The 16,648-nt window shown below is 35.8% G+C and overlaps 1 long non-coding RNA gene across 1 annotated transcript in view; it reads right to left on the bottom strand.

Annotated features, from left to right (window-relative positions):
• The window catches only part of LOC143682887 (uncharacterized), a 45,747-nt gene extending 30,318 nt beyond the window's left edge, over nucleotides 1–15,429 (bottom strand). The window contains exon 1 of the long non-coding RNA XR_013175347.1: nucleotides 15,333–15,429. This is a non-coding gene — a long non-coding RNA (uncharacterized LOC143682887). The remainder of the gene's footprint in view (nucleotides 1–15,332) is intronic.
• Between the last annotated feature and the right edge of the window lie 1,219 nt (nucleotides 15,430–16,648).

Below are 16,648 nucleotides of genomic sequence, written 5' to 3'. Positions count from 1 at the left end.
TTTGTAATGCTTTTGTTATTCCCATCAGAAGAGCCCACATGCAACAAAGAATTTCATCCTCAACTCCTCTCTATGTGTCTACACCACTCTGCTCAGAGGGGGCATTCCAAGGTGCTCCATTATGCCATGGGTGGATAAATGACAGAGCTAGGTGAGAATAGAACCCAGATTCCTGGGATTCTCTGTTAGTGATATATTCCTATCACACAGCTGTCACCACCACCACTTCCAATTTGACACAATGATGGGATATTTTCTGGAAGTTGTTTTGCAGGTGACTTCTGAGTCTTGGCAAGAGATTATTTGCCTTGTCTGGGAAAACCCAGCCTAGATTCTGGTGAAAGGTAGAAAGAAAACATTGTTTGTTCATTCTATACAACTTGAAGAAAGTGTTATTGATACCCTTGTTGAAAGCTGAGAGAAAAATTACACTGACACTATATTTTAAAGTATTGTGACTAAAATGATTGTTGCTTGACAGGGAGGTGAATCTTACTGTCATTTTAAATATTTTTTGTGTGTGTACTCAAATTTGGTAATATTTCCTTAATTGCTTAATGCTGTAATAATACATTTCCTCTTTTCGTTTTCTTAATCAAGTAGCAGCCATTGATTAGAAAACATTTTTGGGGTTCTACCTGCATTTTTGTATGTCATCTCTGATTGTAGTTAATGTTTTTAGCAAAATTTCTACTGGGAAAGGAAACATATTGAGATGAAAAGAAAATATATGGCCATAGTAATTCCAATTTTAGAAAGGTAGGTATTTTATTCTTCAAGTAACATCAAAATTTTTGCTCTTCATTTTGCATAGATTATTGCATGGTTTTCTGATGTATGCTCAACTTCTGAGTCTCCTCCATTTTACCTAGAATGATGTCCCAATTGACAGGCAAGGACTGAGAATTTGCCATGGGGGATATACATAATTTTAAAGTAAATAATTAAAAAGTTCTTGTGACAATTTTACTTCTTTGACTTTTCTTTAATCCAGAAACAACATTCATTTTCCAAATGTAACTTTCAATTCTGTGTAAATGTCTAAGTAAGAGAAATGATTATTTTGCCTTTCAATTAATAGTATCTATTGTGATTTTATGGACTGTTGGTTTAATTGTGATTTTCTAGATTCTATTTTTGGCATATGGAAAATGTACAAATGATATTTTGCCTCTGATCTGTTCCAGATAGTAATCCCTTATCACACCAGGAAACTTCAGTGTAATGTAAATTTTAATGTTAAATTATTTAATGCATATAAATTTTCTATCAGAAGAGGATCAACATACTGAATCCACTAATGCCGGTCTAATAGAAAGTTAATGGCTTATACCAACTGATTTTGCAAGAACAAAAGGACGTGCTAGCTTCCATGACAGTGTGCAATTAGCCAAATGCCTAGGGGATAGATTTTCTATGGTCCACATTAAGTCTGCAGAACTACAAAAGTAGCAACTTCTTTCTAAATCATCTTCCTTATTGGATTTCCACCATTATACCTGCAGAGAAATGTAGCTGGAAAGTCAGTAACACACGTGTGTTGATAGAGAGATTCTAAGTTTCTTTATAAGCAGTGAATATCTAACACTTGTTGTTGTTGGGCCCAGGAAGTATAGTACACAATATGACTCCTTTTCTAGTTTGAAAACTGGATCTGAGAAGGAAGCATGATGACTAGTAGTGCAGATTCAAAGTACTGGCTCTTGGACACAGATTTCAGCAATGAATTCCCCTTCCTTTTGGTTAATCAAAAAGCAAATAGCTATCAGCTAGGCAGGTTTCTCTACAGCTTCTATAATATTTAAGCCATGACTATGATTATTCTGGTGGTAGTTTACCCTTAGCAATCATTTTTCCTTCAACAAGAAAATTTTGCTAGAAGAAAAATTGGAGTAATCATTTATTGATTGAAGTCATATCAACTGTGAATTTCTTTTTTGAACTAGTAAATTAAGTGCATTGATTGATAAAGGAATGATTATGACATTTCAGTTTTTGAAAGCTTGGGTCTTAGGTCTTGATATAAGAGAAGATAAATTAAAGGTTTTATATACGGGAAATAAGCATTTTTAAAAATATAAAATTCCTATTCAAACTGATATTAATTGAAACCAAAGACTAGAAACTAAATCAATCATTAGTGATATATCTGGAAGATATTTTTACAATTTTATTTATTTTTTACCATTTTTATTGTGCACATAACATGTATACAAAAAAGCTATAACTTTCAAAGTACATTGTAACAAGTAGTTATAGAACACATTTCAAAGTTTGGTATGGGATACAGCTCCACAATTTCAGATTTTCCCTTCCAGCTGCTCCAAGACATGGGAGACTAAAAGAAGTAACAATGTAATGATTCAGCAGTCATACTCATTTGTTAAATCCTATCCTTAGGTATATTTGGGCTATGTCCATTCTAACATTTTCATGTTGGAAAGGAGTGCCAACAATATGGGATATGGGGATGGAACTAGTTGATGTTCTAGGAGAGGTTGACCCCTCTGGGTTTCAGAACTTATCTGGCCTAGGAGCCTCCTGGAGGTTATAGGTTTATGGAAAGTAATCTTAGTGGGTGAAACGTTGGTAGAATTTCAGATAGAGCCTGTTTTTTTTTTTTTTTAGGGTTAACAGGAACAGTGTTGGTTAGGGCTTGGCAAACCAAGGCAATTTGCAATATCTAGCTGAAGCTTGCATAAGAGTAGCCTTAAGAATCGCCTCTTAACTCTATTTGAACTTTCTTAGCCACTGATACCTTCTTTTGTCATGTTTCTTTTCCCCCTTTTTATCAGGAAAGATTTTCAATCCCACAGTGCCAGGGCTAGGCTCATTCCTAGGAGTCAGGTCCCATGTTGCCAGGGAGACTTTCAGCTCTGGATGTCCTGTCCCACATGGGGGGCAGTGTGGGGAGAAGGGGTAATTATTTTCCATGCAGAGTTGGGCTTAAAGAGACAGAGATTACTTCTCAGCAGCAAAAGAGGTTTCTGAAAGTAACCTAACCTATAGGTAGGCTTAGTTTCTCTACCCACAGAAATTAGTTCCATAAGGGCAAGCTGAAGGTATTTTGTTTTTTGACACAACAGTATAGAGTATATCTTTCTTCTTTAGCATTTGTTATTCTTACTGAAAATTGAATGTCTAGTCAATCATTAAGATATCAGTAAATATCTAGATTTTTAAGACATCTAAATTTGTTATGGAACTTTTAAAAATTACATCCAATTTTATAGTATCTATTTGGGGGTCAAAACGTTTAAGCACTTCAGTGGTATATTTCAGAAACAACACGGCATTATCAAAACAAAAATTATGCTTGAATTTTGGAAACAAATTGCTCTTTTGTCCAATATGGAATAATAGGTGATGAAAAGCAGTGACACTTGATATATGGGAAAAAATAAGGTGAGCCCAATGATTGCCTCAGATTACTGCCTGGAGAAAGTTTCTAAATTGTGGCGCAGGAAGGGCTAGCTCAGGCACAGATATATGGTTTCTCTCAGCATGGGAGATAGAGCTGGAAGTCTAGAGAAGCCATGGCAGCTAGTGATTGCAGGGAAGAGCGCTGGGGAAGGGAACTGCACAAAGGAAGAACACTGGAGATATTCAGAAGGTCCCTCAAGAGTATTATGTTGAATATTTATTAGCATAGGAATGGGAGGAAGCTATCCTAAGCCTTCACAAAGGTCAGGAATATCCTATGCCTTCACAAAAGCTAGAATGGAAGACCCTCATATTTCATGAGGCATTTGCTGGAGTACTTTAAAGTGCCTTGCCTCGGTAGCAGGGAAAAATGTTCCCTAGACTAAATGTTGCTCCGGTCCTTCCTAACAAACCTAAATATTTCTGCATCTAATAATTGAGCTTCAAATTAAATGAAGCAAAAATTAATAAAACAATTATTGAAAGAAGTTTCAACGCCCTTCCCTCAACAGTTGGTAGAATAAGAAAACAAACCACCATGATACAGAAGACTTGAATAACACTATCAGTCAGCTTGACCCAATTGATATTTAGTGACCATTGCACTCCATGGCAGCAGAATACATATATTTTTCAAACTACACATGTAACATTTACCAAAAGGATCAAGTTTTGTTCCATAAAACAAAATAAAATGCATTTAAAAATGATTCAACTCATACAAAGTATGTTTTCTGAAACATAATGGAATTACATTAGAAGTTAATACATAAAACTCTTGGGAAATTCCATATGTATTTGGAAACTAAATATACACTTCTAAAAAAATACATGGGTCAAGGAAGAGATCAAGTGGAAATTAGACTATCTCGAATTGAATGAATATAAATATATAGTATATCAAATTTTTGAGGTGCAGCTAAATGAATAAGTGGAGGGAAATTTAGATTGCATTAGAAAGGAAGAAGGGTTTCAGATAAATGACTTTAGCTGCTATCTTGAGAACTAAAATAAGAAGAACAAAGTAAACTCACAGTAAGCAGAAGGAAGGAGATAACAAAGATCAGAGAAGACACGAGTGGAATAAGAAAAATAAAAACAGTACATAAAATCAACAAAACTAAAAGTTGCTTTGAGGAGAGCAGTGAAATTGATAAACTTGTATCCAGACTGATCAGGATTGTGAAGACACAAATTACCAATGTCAGGAGTGAGAAAGGGGACATCACTGCAGTTCCTACAAGTATGAAAATGATAATAAGGCAAATTCATGAAGCAGCTTCATATAGATAAATAAAATTAATATAAGTTAATATAAAGTGATACAAATTAACATAAAGGAATAGTAATCAATAGAGTGAGTTATTGCCATCAGGATAGACAAATATATCAAGCAAACAAAGTTCAGATCAAAGCACACATATATACTCAATTGTTTTGTAGTTCTAGAACAATTGGATACCCATATGCAATAAAATGAATGATCTATAATCCATACTATGCAAAATAATTAATTCAAAATGGATCACAGGTTTGAACAATTTCTTGGAGAAAACATAGGAGAAAATATTTGCAATGTTTTTTAGATATGGAAAAAACATAATTCATAGTGGAAAAATGATAAATTGGACTTTATCAAAATTAAGAAATTCTGCTCTTCAATAGATGCCATTAGGAGTGTGCTGGTTTGAAAGGATGTATGTACCCTGGAAAAGCTTTGTTTTAATCCTAATCCCATTTTGTAAAGGCAGCTGTTTCTTCTAATTCCTATTCATTACTGTATGTTTGAAACTATAATTAGATCATCTCCCTGGAGATGTGACTCAATCAAGAGTGGTTGTTAAACTGGATTAATTAGATCATCTCCCTGGAGATGTGACTCAATCAAGAGTGGTTGTTAAACTGAATGTCTCCACCCATTCGGGTGGGTCTTGATTAGTTACTGGAATCCTATAAAAGAGGAGACATTTTGGAGAATGAGAGAGATTCAGAGATAGCAGAGAATGACATGACTACAAGGAACAGAGAGTCTGCCAGCCAGCGACCATTGGAGATGAACAAGGAAAATGCCTCTGGGGAGCTTTGTGAAACAAGAAGCCAGGAGAGAAAGCTAGCAGATGAAGCTGTGTGTACCATGTGCCTTTCCAGATGAGAGAGAAACCCTGAACTTCATTGGCCTTCTTGAACTAAGGTATCTTTCCCTGGATGCCTTAGACTGGACATTTCTATAGGCTTGTTTTAATTGGAACATTTTCTCAGCCTTAGAACTGTAAACTAACAACTTATTAAATTCCCCTTTTTAAAAGCCAGCTTCACTAGTAGGGGTTGATCTCCCAAAGTCAGCAGGTCTCAACCCATGGCTGATGAAGGGAGATGTTCCATGCTCAACTCCCCTTTCTTATGTATGTGTGCTAGAGTGGAAGAACCCTGTTTAGACAGATACAACACTGGGGTGTGAGCCGAGCTGGACGTCATAAAACAAACTCACTGGAATCAGACCTTCTCCAGTGAGTATTTGCATATGCATGGGACAAAGTGCTGGCAGTCCCCTTAACTATTAAGGGATTTTTATCTCCTCAGGCTTGCATACCTGGCCCTGAGCACAGAATGTGTTTGTGCATCTCAGGGAAAAGTGAGAGGCTGCACCAGAACTGCCACCTAGCATGCCTCTAAACCTTGATACTTAAGCTGTGGACACTGAACTAGCAAAATTAGCATGATCTGGAAGCTGCTGAGAAATGCAGAATCTCAGGCCTCACCGTAGACCTACAGAGTCAGAATCTGTATTTTAACAAACTCCCAAAATGATTTCTATTTATATTAACATTTCAGAAGCAGAACTCTAGAGCCTTCCCTAGCTCCAGATTTGCAGTTCCAGGCACCTACTTCATCTCTATCTGGCTGACTTAGAGACCACATAAACTTAGCCAACTGGAAATGGATTTTACGAGCATTTCTCCAAATGACTTTTTCTACATATTTTAACTCACTTGATGATGTCATTCTGTTATCTAATCCTAAACTTGAAACAGCAAGGTCATTTTCAACTCCATCCTTTCTTTGCACCCTCTACATCCAACAGATCCAAATGGAATTGGTCTTATCTCAGAGATGCTTCCCCAACCTGCCTCGTACCTCCATCCTCACCTCTACTCCTTTTGTTCAGGAAAAAATATCTTCTTTAATGTCTCCCCCATGCTCCTCCTTTTCTTCTACCACCGCATTCATCTCCATTTTCTCCAACTATGAGGCATGGGACAAAACTGCCATAGGAATTTCATGAAAGCTGTGGGCAATATCTATTTTTTCTAAAAGGATGTACACATATACACTCTCTTCCCCCCTCATGTCCCTGCACGCAGATTCACATAACTTTTCATTAATTCAAAATCCAAGCTTACTCTCTGTAAGTTATAGAGACAAAGCGATCGCCAATCAATTCCACTGGAAATTCCAAAATTATCTCTTTTCCTCTGAAGTCATCAGAATGCTTCAGTTATGGTTGTACTATCTTATTAACAGAAATAAACTCTGTTCACATCTGAACTTGACAGTTTTAATAAAAATAGAATATATTTTCTGAAAAAAGAAGCAACCCTTTTATGTACCCTCCTTTTGGGAGATTGTTATTAAAAATTTCTCAGATTTAATAGTATGCTTAAAATAGAATTATAAATTTAATACGTGTTAATATTACCATACGGGAATGATGTTATTCCTCAGGGTAACACAATTCAAGTGTTTTTCTGAAGAAATTTTGTAGCACGTACTAAGTTTATGTCCCTGCTATTAATTTTAATCTAATCTCTCAACTGTTGGAAGGAAAAAAAGAACAACACAGTGTTCACTGGGAAATCTTGGGGGCTTTTACTTGGATAAATTGTGCTATCTTTATAGCTGTGATTCACCTTCAGCTGAACCTTCTTTTTTGTCTCAAACATGCCCTGCTGGATTGCTGTTGATTGCATTAGAAGTTTCAGAGGGTAAAAAGTAGGAATGACTTTCTTTACTTGACACATCAAGAATTTTATTCCCTCCAACTGACCCTTACAGCTTCTTCTTATAAGTCATTTCCATGGTTCTTAAGTGGAATGAAAATACTGGTTTATTTTCTTCCCTATATGAAGTCTGATTTAACATAGGTCCTTTTTTTTTTTTCACCCAAGTTTAGTGCCTATTTATTTATTTAATGAAACATTGCACCTTTTATTGTGGCATTCACATATTAATGTTTAATGCAGTGAACATGAAAAAGATATCAAAGGTATCATGTATGATAAAACCTGAATTGGAGCCTGATCTATTCACTCTGGACACTAATCACTCCACTGTGGTTTCCAGAGGCCAGAGTGCTTGCTCCACAAGATTTTTAGCCCTAAGCTGAAAACCTTGGCCAATTGAGTTCAGTACATCCCTCAGGATTTATTATATTAAGCTAGCTGACAATGAGTAAGGGACAGATTTGTTCAGACTGAAAAAGGACACACTGTTCCAATGCAGTTAAAAGTAGCCAAATGCTCCTGACTTCACATCTCTGTTTTCAGTTGGCAAGATTTTTTCTACCTACAAATGAAGTGAAATTCCAAGTTGCAATTATATTATTTATAAATTTCCAACTGAGGGAATACTTTTGTGTCCTCTTTCTATAACAATGCCTTTTATTTGTATGGCAATTTGCAATCTGTGCAGTTTTCATTTCCATTATTTCTTTTAAGCCTCCAGACAACCCTAGTAGCTTTTGTATTTTTGTCCTCATTTTTATGGATAACGGAGTTGCTGCTCTGAGAGCATAAGTGATTGTCCAAGGTCACAGGGTGGTAGTTGAAGTCAGAACTCAAACCCAGATCTTTTGACTCCATGTACAGCTAAGGGCTGTTTTGACTACAGACCATTTTATAATAGTGTGGGATGCTTTATCCTTACAAATAGTAAAAGATTTTCAGTATCTCTTCAGAAAATGGATTGAAACACAGGAATATTTGTGGCAAGTGTTTATCTTTCAACTAAAACCAATGGTGAGCCATTTCACTGTTTTCCCTTAGAGCATTCTCATTTTTCATTCTACATACAAAATGCAGTGTTCATTACATTTGACAGCGCTTTAGGGATACTTGTTTTTAATATTAAATATTTTACTGGTGAAGATTCAAAGGGCTTATACCTGGTTCTGTTGCTAGCCTGCTGTGTGATCTTGATAAGCTTACTTAACCTTTTGTATGACTATGTACAGTTAGGATAAAATCATTTTCTTACTTGACAATTGTAATGCATTGTTAATTAGTAACACTAGAGTGATCTCAAAGACTTTGCCACTAAAAGCAAGAGAAATGCAGCTCAGGGGGGTCAGCCCTACCCTGAGCCCATGACTGGAATTTTATAGCCGTCACTGATGGCAGTAGGCAACTCAATACAGGAGTAGGATTATTTTTACCATGCATTGCTCTTCCCAAGATCTTCTAACATACAATATACAAATGCTCAATGAGGAAATGTAAATTTCCAGTTGCCAGACCTGGCATGTTGATGTTTTACGTATATTATAGATTTTGGAGAATCCCAGTCTCTGCAGAGGGATGCAATTGCAGTTTTTGCTTTTGTTTTTATTACCTCATTTTTCTCAATTTTTTTTTCCTGTGGGGTCAGTTAGAGAGAGGTTTTGTATTGGTGGTATTCATAGCAGTATTATTATTACTGAAACATCTCAGTTAAAAACTTCTGTGCCCAAAACTGCCCGTCATGGAAATGGCTTGGGGATATATTTTCCCTCCAAGTTATTCAATTCTGATGTTGGATGGAAAGAGATTACAGACATGGTAGTGACCAGAGTGGTTCTCTTGAAGGCTCATTCTGCGGGTGAAATGAAGACTGGAATGGATCATAGGAAGGCAGTTAGGAGGTGAATAATATCCATGGAAGGGGCATCACAACTAGGCAGATCTTTAGAAGATAGAATCACTGTGACCTAGGGAAGTCCAGAGACCAGGTGAGAGGTCGACTTTTTGGTCTAGAAGGCAGAGTGGGTGGGAAATTAAGACGGAGAAACACTCCAGAGCCATAGGTCCCAGTCCCTACCTGCCTTCATTCCAGGGGCCCCTCGTGATTATCCACGTTTCATAGATTCTTAACCTGGTTCTGGATCTCTTCATGCCAAACCTCCCTAGGTGAAACCACAACCCTGGTTAGGTCTAACTCGCCACTTGCTCTATGCCTGTACCTGGGTCCTGAATGTGGCTGGAAAACACATTTGGTCAACCCAAATATCAGGTGAATTTAGGATGAACCGTGTGTGACAAATGGTGCTCTCGGGTGCATTATCAGTTATTTGAGAACATGTATGTAGTAGATTGCAACTGTCTTACTATATAAGAGGGTGGAATTTCTTTCTACTTTTGCAACCACTGTAGTGAATTGTCTGTAATGTAGCTTACATTCTGGCTTAATGTTTATCCCATAATAAAACCATTTTCTATTTGTCTTACTTCTGTGGAGAATTTTGTGTTTAATTATATTTCCCCAACACTCATCCTGTACCAAATTATGTTTCTTTAATTCTGTTTTGTTTGTTGTTTTCCTTGATTTTTAACAGCTTTTCAGTATTAATTATATTATTATATATAATAATATAAATATATAATATTTTCAGTATTAGTTATACATATTAGTTTTATCTGTGAAATAATTTAAAATATCTTCTCCCAAAATATCATGTCTTTTGAGTTTTCCTGTGCCATTTTTGCCATGTCTTGTCATATATAAGTAATCATGACAAGGTCTGATTGTTTTGAGTATACTTTTATTATTGCTTTCTTAAAATTTTTATTATTATTAGTTTTTTTGTTTGCTGTGTGGCGGGGTCACATTTCATTTTTTTTTTTCCATGTGAGTATCCCATACTGTAGCACCCTTTGTTGAATTTTTTGCTTGTTTGTTTGTTTTTGTTGGTTTCTCTGTTTGGGAAGTGCATGGTCCAGGAATTGAACCCAGGTCTCCCACATGGTAGACAAGAATTCTACCATGAACTAACCCTCACACCCCATTTTTATTTTTTAATTAAGAAAGAGTATTGAATTCATTGGTCATTTCAGCACACATGGGGAAAATTATACGGTTTTTCTCATTGGAGCTACTGGTACCATAACTTATATGAATAAATTTCTAATAATGAATCATCCCTGCTTTTCTGAAATAAATCCCACCATTACGATATGTTTTGCTTTTAATGCCCCCTTGGATCCATTTTGCTATTATTTCATTTAGAATTTTTGCATGGAATTTATAAAAAGCAATCTGCAGTTTTATTTTTTTGTGCTCTCATTTTAAAATATAAGTATTAAAGTTATGCTTTTTTCAAAAAATAGTTAGCCACTTTCCTTAGAAATAAATTAAAACAAATTTGGATTATATGATCCCAAAGTTTTCCTTTGTGAAAAAAATCTTGCTTTTTAAGCAAGTGCTTTTTAAGGGGTATTATTTAGATAACGTTTGCTTTCTATCTTTACTAGGGTCACTTTTGTCTAATTTATTTTTAGGTTCTCAAATTTTGAGATGTTCAAGATAGTCTCAAGATTTTAAAAAATGTCTTATATTTAGTAGTTATTTCTTTTAGATATTTCTTATTTAGTGGGTATTTGTGTTTACTCCATTTTTTTTCCCGTGATTAAGTTATCCAGTGATTTGTCTATTCTATTCACTTTCATCAAAGAAACAGCATTTCAATTTATTTATTTATTTGGCTTTCCTCTTTGCAACTTCAACAGTTTTGAGGTTAATCTTTTCTTATATTCTGATCTCGCTCTCTCTCTCTGTCTTTACATTATAGATTTTTGGTTTTTTTTTTTTTTTTTTGCTTTTTCAGATGGAAATTTAATTAATTAATTAATTTTGCATGGGCAGGCACTGGAAATTGAACCCAGGTCTCCAGTAATTTATTTATTTTGAATCTCTAATTTTCATTGATATATAGATATGATGGATTAGAGATGTATTAATTGTATCTCATAGATTCTGGTATGAAGTGTTTTCATTACCATATTGATTATTAGAAATTGTGTAGATTTCCTTTACCCGAGTTCTGTGTCATAGTTTCCTGACTGCTGATATGAATACCCTACAGTATATTAGCCTAACAACAGGAATTTATTCAGGGGTAAAAAGACTTACATTCTCCCAAAACTAGTATCTTCTGGCTTTCCAGCAATCTTTAGACTTTTCCTTCACATGGAAATGCCCATGGTTGAGACTTCTCCTTTCTCTTCCATGTTCCCTGGACTTTCAGCTTCTGGCTGCTTCCCTTGGCTTTGATTTCCTTGTCCAGTTCCCTTTGATTGTAAGGATTCAGCCATGTGAATTAATGCCCTCTCCCCTCATTCAGTTTGGGCACACCTTAACTAATAATATCTTCAAATGTCCTATTTACAAATGGGTTCATGCAAACGGGGCCAGGAATTTGGACCTGAATGTGCCTTTGAGGGGGACAGTTCAATCCCTGACAATTTGTTTATTGAACAGTTTTTAAGCGTACAGAGAAAATAAATCTTGTTTCCTTTTTAATTTCTCGCTTTATTGCATTATAATGGAATTTATTTTCACCTCATGGGACTCACTGATGTTTTCTTTGAGATGATATACAGTCAATAGTTCTGCATGTTCCATGTCCACATAATAAGAAAGTGTATTCTTTAATATGGGGATGTAAAGTTTGATGTGTGTGCATGTTTGTCTGTATTTTTCTGTTGCTATGCATATAAGAGTAGAATTGCTCGGGCATATGATATGTATATACTTAGATTTAGCAGATACTGTCAGTTTTCCAAGAAGAGTGTGCCAATTTACACTCCCACCAGCAATATATTTATTTGCTTGTTAGTTGCTCCACATTAAAAACTTTGCATTTTTTGTTTGTCATTTTGGCCGTTCCGATGGATGTGTAGTAGTATCATTTTGTTGCTTCAATTTGCATTTATTAGAGGAAAAGATTGGGCACATCTGTATATATTTATTTGTTTCTTTGGTGAAATGCTTCTTTTTTCCTCCTTTGTGATGTATCTAATGTGTGTTTTGCCCATTGTTCTATTGGGCTTTCATTCTCTTGTTGATTTGTAGGTGTTCATCATGCGCCCAGAATACAAATCCTCTGTTGATTATGTATATCACACATATTTTTTCCTACTCTTTGGATTGCTCTTCACTTTATATATATATATATGGCATCTTTTGATGCACAAAGTTGATACATATCAATTTATCTTTTTTATGACTAGTACTTTTTATGTTGTGTTTAAGAAAATCTTGAGCTACTTTAAGGCCACAAATATGTTTTCCTTTGAAAACTTTGTTTTACCATTCACATCTAGATCTTACTAAAATCAGAATTCCTAGGAAAACAGATTTTATTCTATTAGTACTAATAAGGTTTTCAAAATATACCTCCTCTGAGAGTAGTTTTCATTCTAGGAGACTGTCAATTTTGCATCTAAGACAACAGACAGAATAAGATTCTTTCTAATAACTATTCCTTAGTTCTGAATATTACAGAAATCTTATGCTTTGGGAATATGATTGGCTTTCCATATTCATCCTCAATAAAATCTCTTCATTCACTCTTTCTACCTTAACTTGATGTTCAATAGCTATTTCTTGAGTTTCCTTAAAATTCCCTACTTCATGGTTGTCTGTAATATAGCAAATATAGATGAGAAATGATCTGGGTTTTTCAGGGAGACTGAAACTAAGGCAGGTTGATTGCAGTCTGTATCATATAAAAAATATGCTGCATAACTCAAATTGTGCTATGTATAAGTCTTTTTAGAATTGTTACAGTTATCAATGTTATCATGTATATGAGCATTACTTGATAAACTCAGAAGTGTAACAAATACTACTTCTTACTTTTGCTTAAATTTATTTAAACTAAATACAGGAAATTCAATCAGGTCAGTTTTGCATACCTCCTTCCCTCACAGGATTGTGCAAAAGTTCTAAGCTCTTCTAAGAGTGAGAGCACTGAGCAGGCCATGCTGGTCAATGTCAATTAGTCAAACCATGCTTACTGATAGAATGGTGTCACAGTCTGCAGAGTAATGTCTAGTCTGGGTGTTTTGTCAATTCCATACTGCTTTTGGAGCAGGGGACTCTTTTGTGAGACTAGTGTTTAACATTGCCATCTTGTCAAGTCTTGGAAAAGTCCTCTTTTCTGAGGTCCTGGAAGTTATATCAGTTAGCGTTCAGAGTTGCTGGTAAGAGAATTGACTCCAACCAGTTTAAGCAAAAAGGGTTCATCATATGACAAAAGGTAGCTTATAGAATTTCTAGAGGTGCCATGATAATAAGCATGCATACTGTACAACCACAGAAAGACCTACAACCTGGGACATTCTAATGGGAAACCCTTTGGCATGATTGCCTGATGATTAACACCTAGAGCTCAGGGATGGGACAGTCATCCACCACAGGTGCCCTGGAACGTCTAATCTCACTTTGCTCACTTCAACCTTCTGAATCTCACATGAGTGCATCTGCTTTGTTAACCTTCATTCATGGGTATACTATCTGTAAGGGAATCTTAGAAGTATAGTTTTTAGCTTTTTGGCCTCTGTAATATAGGAGGGTGTATAGAGTAGGGTTGAGTGAGTATATAGTTATGCTTTCTGTTGTGTTTTCCACATATCTCCCTAGAGTGTTAATGAGGAGCTGGACATATCCAATGAATGGAGAATCCATAAATCTACAACCCATTCCAATGTTAGGAGAAATCTCTATGTCAGTTTTTTTAAAGGCACATGCCTTTCTTGTTTTCCCAGTAGAGTCCCTGAGAACCTGAGAATCATCTTGTACTAATTTTAGACTTCTACAAAGACAGAACCAACTACTAGGTTCAAGTAACTTCCATTTCCTGCCCTACAAAAATATCTGAGATGGGAAATACTAAGGACATTGCTACCTGCTTGAAAGAACAGGAAAGGGAAAGTAGAGACAGGATGTGTACATTAATAAATTGATGAATTATCATTCTTCTGCCTCTCTCTCTCTCTTTTTTCTTCTTTTATTCCTTCTTCTCCTTACTTGGAGAAACTAGTCCTGAAGAAACTAATCTCAGGAAGGTAGTTTTGATTGATGCCTTCTAGAGTGCCTATCCAATCGGGATGGCAAGAGAAACCCTCTGAGAAGCATCATCATAGTAGGTTTTCTTGGTAATTTGCCTCAAGCCAAGCAGACCGAAACATTTAGTGTTACCTTTCATGTAAGAAACAAAATGATTGTTTCATGCATATATTCTTTCTCACTTGGACCATTCTAAATAACTCCATTTCATGGTTCAATTCATAGAGTCAGCTGAGGGAACATTTTGCAGCTACTTGGTCTTGGTAAGCCAATCAACATGAAGTATTTTCAAAAACAGATATATTGTAGTAGCCATATTAAAGCCATTTAAAGATTGAAATCACGGGCTTGCAACTACTGCCTTTGGGAATTTTTTAGGACAAAATTTTTTCCTCTATGGAAAACTGTGGCTTACTGATGTCATATTCATAGGTTTAAGCAGATCTAAAGCTGCTTTCTTCAGCAAGTTTTAGATTTAGCTTCTGGTACTTCTGTAACTTTCACCTTGTAAAGGTGAAGGGACAAGAATACTTTAGCAAGTTAATTTTCTATGAGAAAACTTCAACTGTTCCTACTGAGAATTATCTGAAAAACAGAAAGCTTTTTTCAAACACAACAGAATAAATAAGCTTCAGGCATTGCCTTTCAGTCACAGTTGTGGGTTTTTAAATTTTGTTTGCTTGTTTTTTTTTTTTCTACATAGTATTTTAAATGAACTTAGGTCAGTTGCTACATTTGTTTTCCTAGCACTGTCAGAACAAATTACCATAAACTGGATGGGTTAAAACGACAGAAATTTGTTCTCTTACAGTTCTAGAGCCCAGCAATCTGAAATTGAGTTATCAGCAGGCCAATCTTCCTCTGAAGCCTCTAGAGAAGAACGCTTCCTTGTCTCTTCCAGTTTCTTGTGGTCCCAGTTGTCCTTAGTTTGTGACCTCGTAATTCCGATCTCTGCTTCTGTCTTCACATGGCCATTTTCCCTCTGTGTCTGTTTCTCTGGGTTCAAATTTCCCTCTTATTCTAAGAACACCAGTCATATTGGACTTAGGACTCACCCTCTCCCAGTATGATTTCATCTTAACTAATTATTTCTCCAAAGAACTGGTTTCCAAATAAAGTTAAATTCTGCGGTTGTGGGTAGACATGAATTTTGGGGGTATACTTTTAAACCCAATACAGTTGCTAGTGTTTGATCATTGAAACATTTTATATAAAAGTCTAGACTTGGGTTTGCTCTTGAAAAATTAGAAGCTCTGAGAACACCACTAAGGCTGCACTTCCACATGGAACTGGAGAGTTGCTGAACGACTGCCCTCTTTAGATGAGAGTCTGGTCTAGTTCTCCTCAGGATCTACTCCTTGCTACCATATTCCTTCCAGCCCATTTTTCTTTATTGTCTGTCTGGCCTTGGCATTTGAGAATGCAACCTCTGGTCTTAGAACACACTAACCATTTATTCCCTTCTATTTTGGAGAGGTCAATGGATATTAAAAAAAAATCCTTGGATACCAAAACATGCATATCTGTATTTTTTAGGGAGAGGATTCATAGCTTTTGCCAAACTTCCACAAAAGCTTTGGATGCTCTAAGTCACTTTACCTTACCCCTGCCCCAGGTTTTAATCATCTAATTGTATCTGTGTTTCACTGTATATATTTTAAATTCTTTTTTGGAGAATTGCATGTCAGTACAAATAACACAGTAGCAATAATATTAATAATAAATAATGAAGAGATGAATGCTATCTGGATGCTAGCTTGACTTTAAGGTGTGTTTCAATCTTGTTCCAATTCTTTCAGTCAAAGAGATCCTGAATTGGCTGTGAGAAAGTGTTGAGGAATTGTAGAACCTGAAGTTCCACAACATCCATTTTTTTAATACTGGCTTTGAATATTCCTAAAGGCTAATAGTTGCTAGCCCTCTTTACATAAGGAAATTCCACCATAATAAATTGTCAGAGACTTGATAGCTAAAGCAAGTAACACCACACTCTCATGGATGGACACATATGCAGCTGACTAGCTAGGTATAAAGCAAGGCTTTAAAAAGAGAGAGCTGAGGTGGATAACAATGAAGAAATATAGCAGGATATCTAGCAAGGGAAAGCTGCAGGGAATCAAAGCTT

This window comes from Tamandua tetradactyla, chromosome 5 (genome assembly GCF_023851605.1).
Source record: "Tamandua tetradactyla isolate mTamTet1 chromosome 5, mTamTet1.pri, whole genome shotgun sequence".
NCBI classification, from domain to species: domain Eukaryota; kingdom Metazoa; phylum Chordata; class Mammalia; order Pilosa; family Myrmecophagidae; genus Tamandua; species Tamandua tetradactyla.
This window is presented reverse-complemented; position numbering and strand designations above follow the sequence as displayed.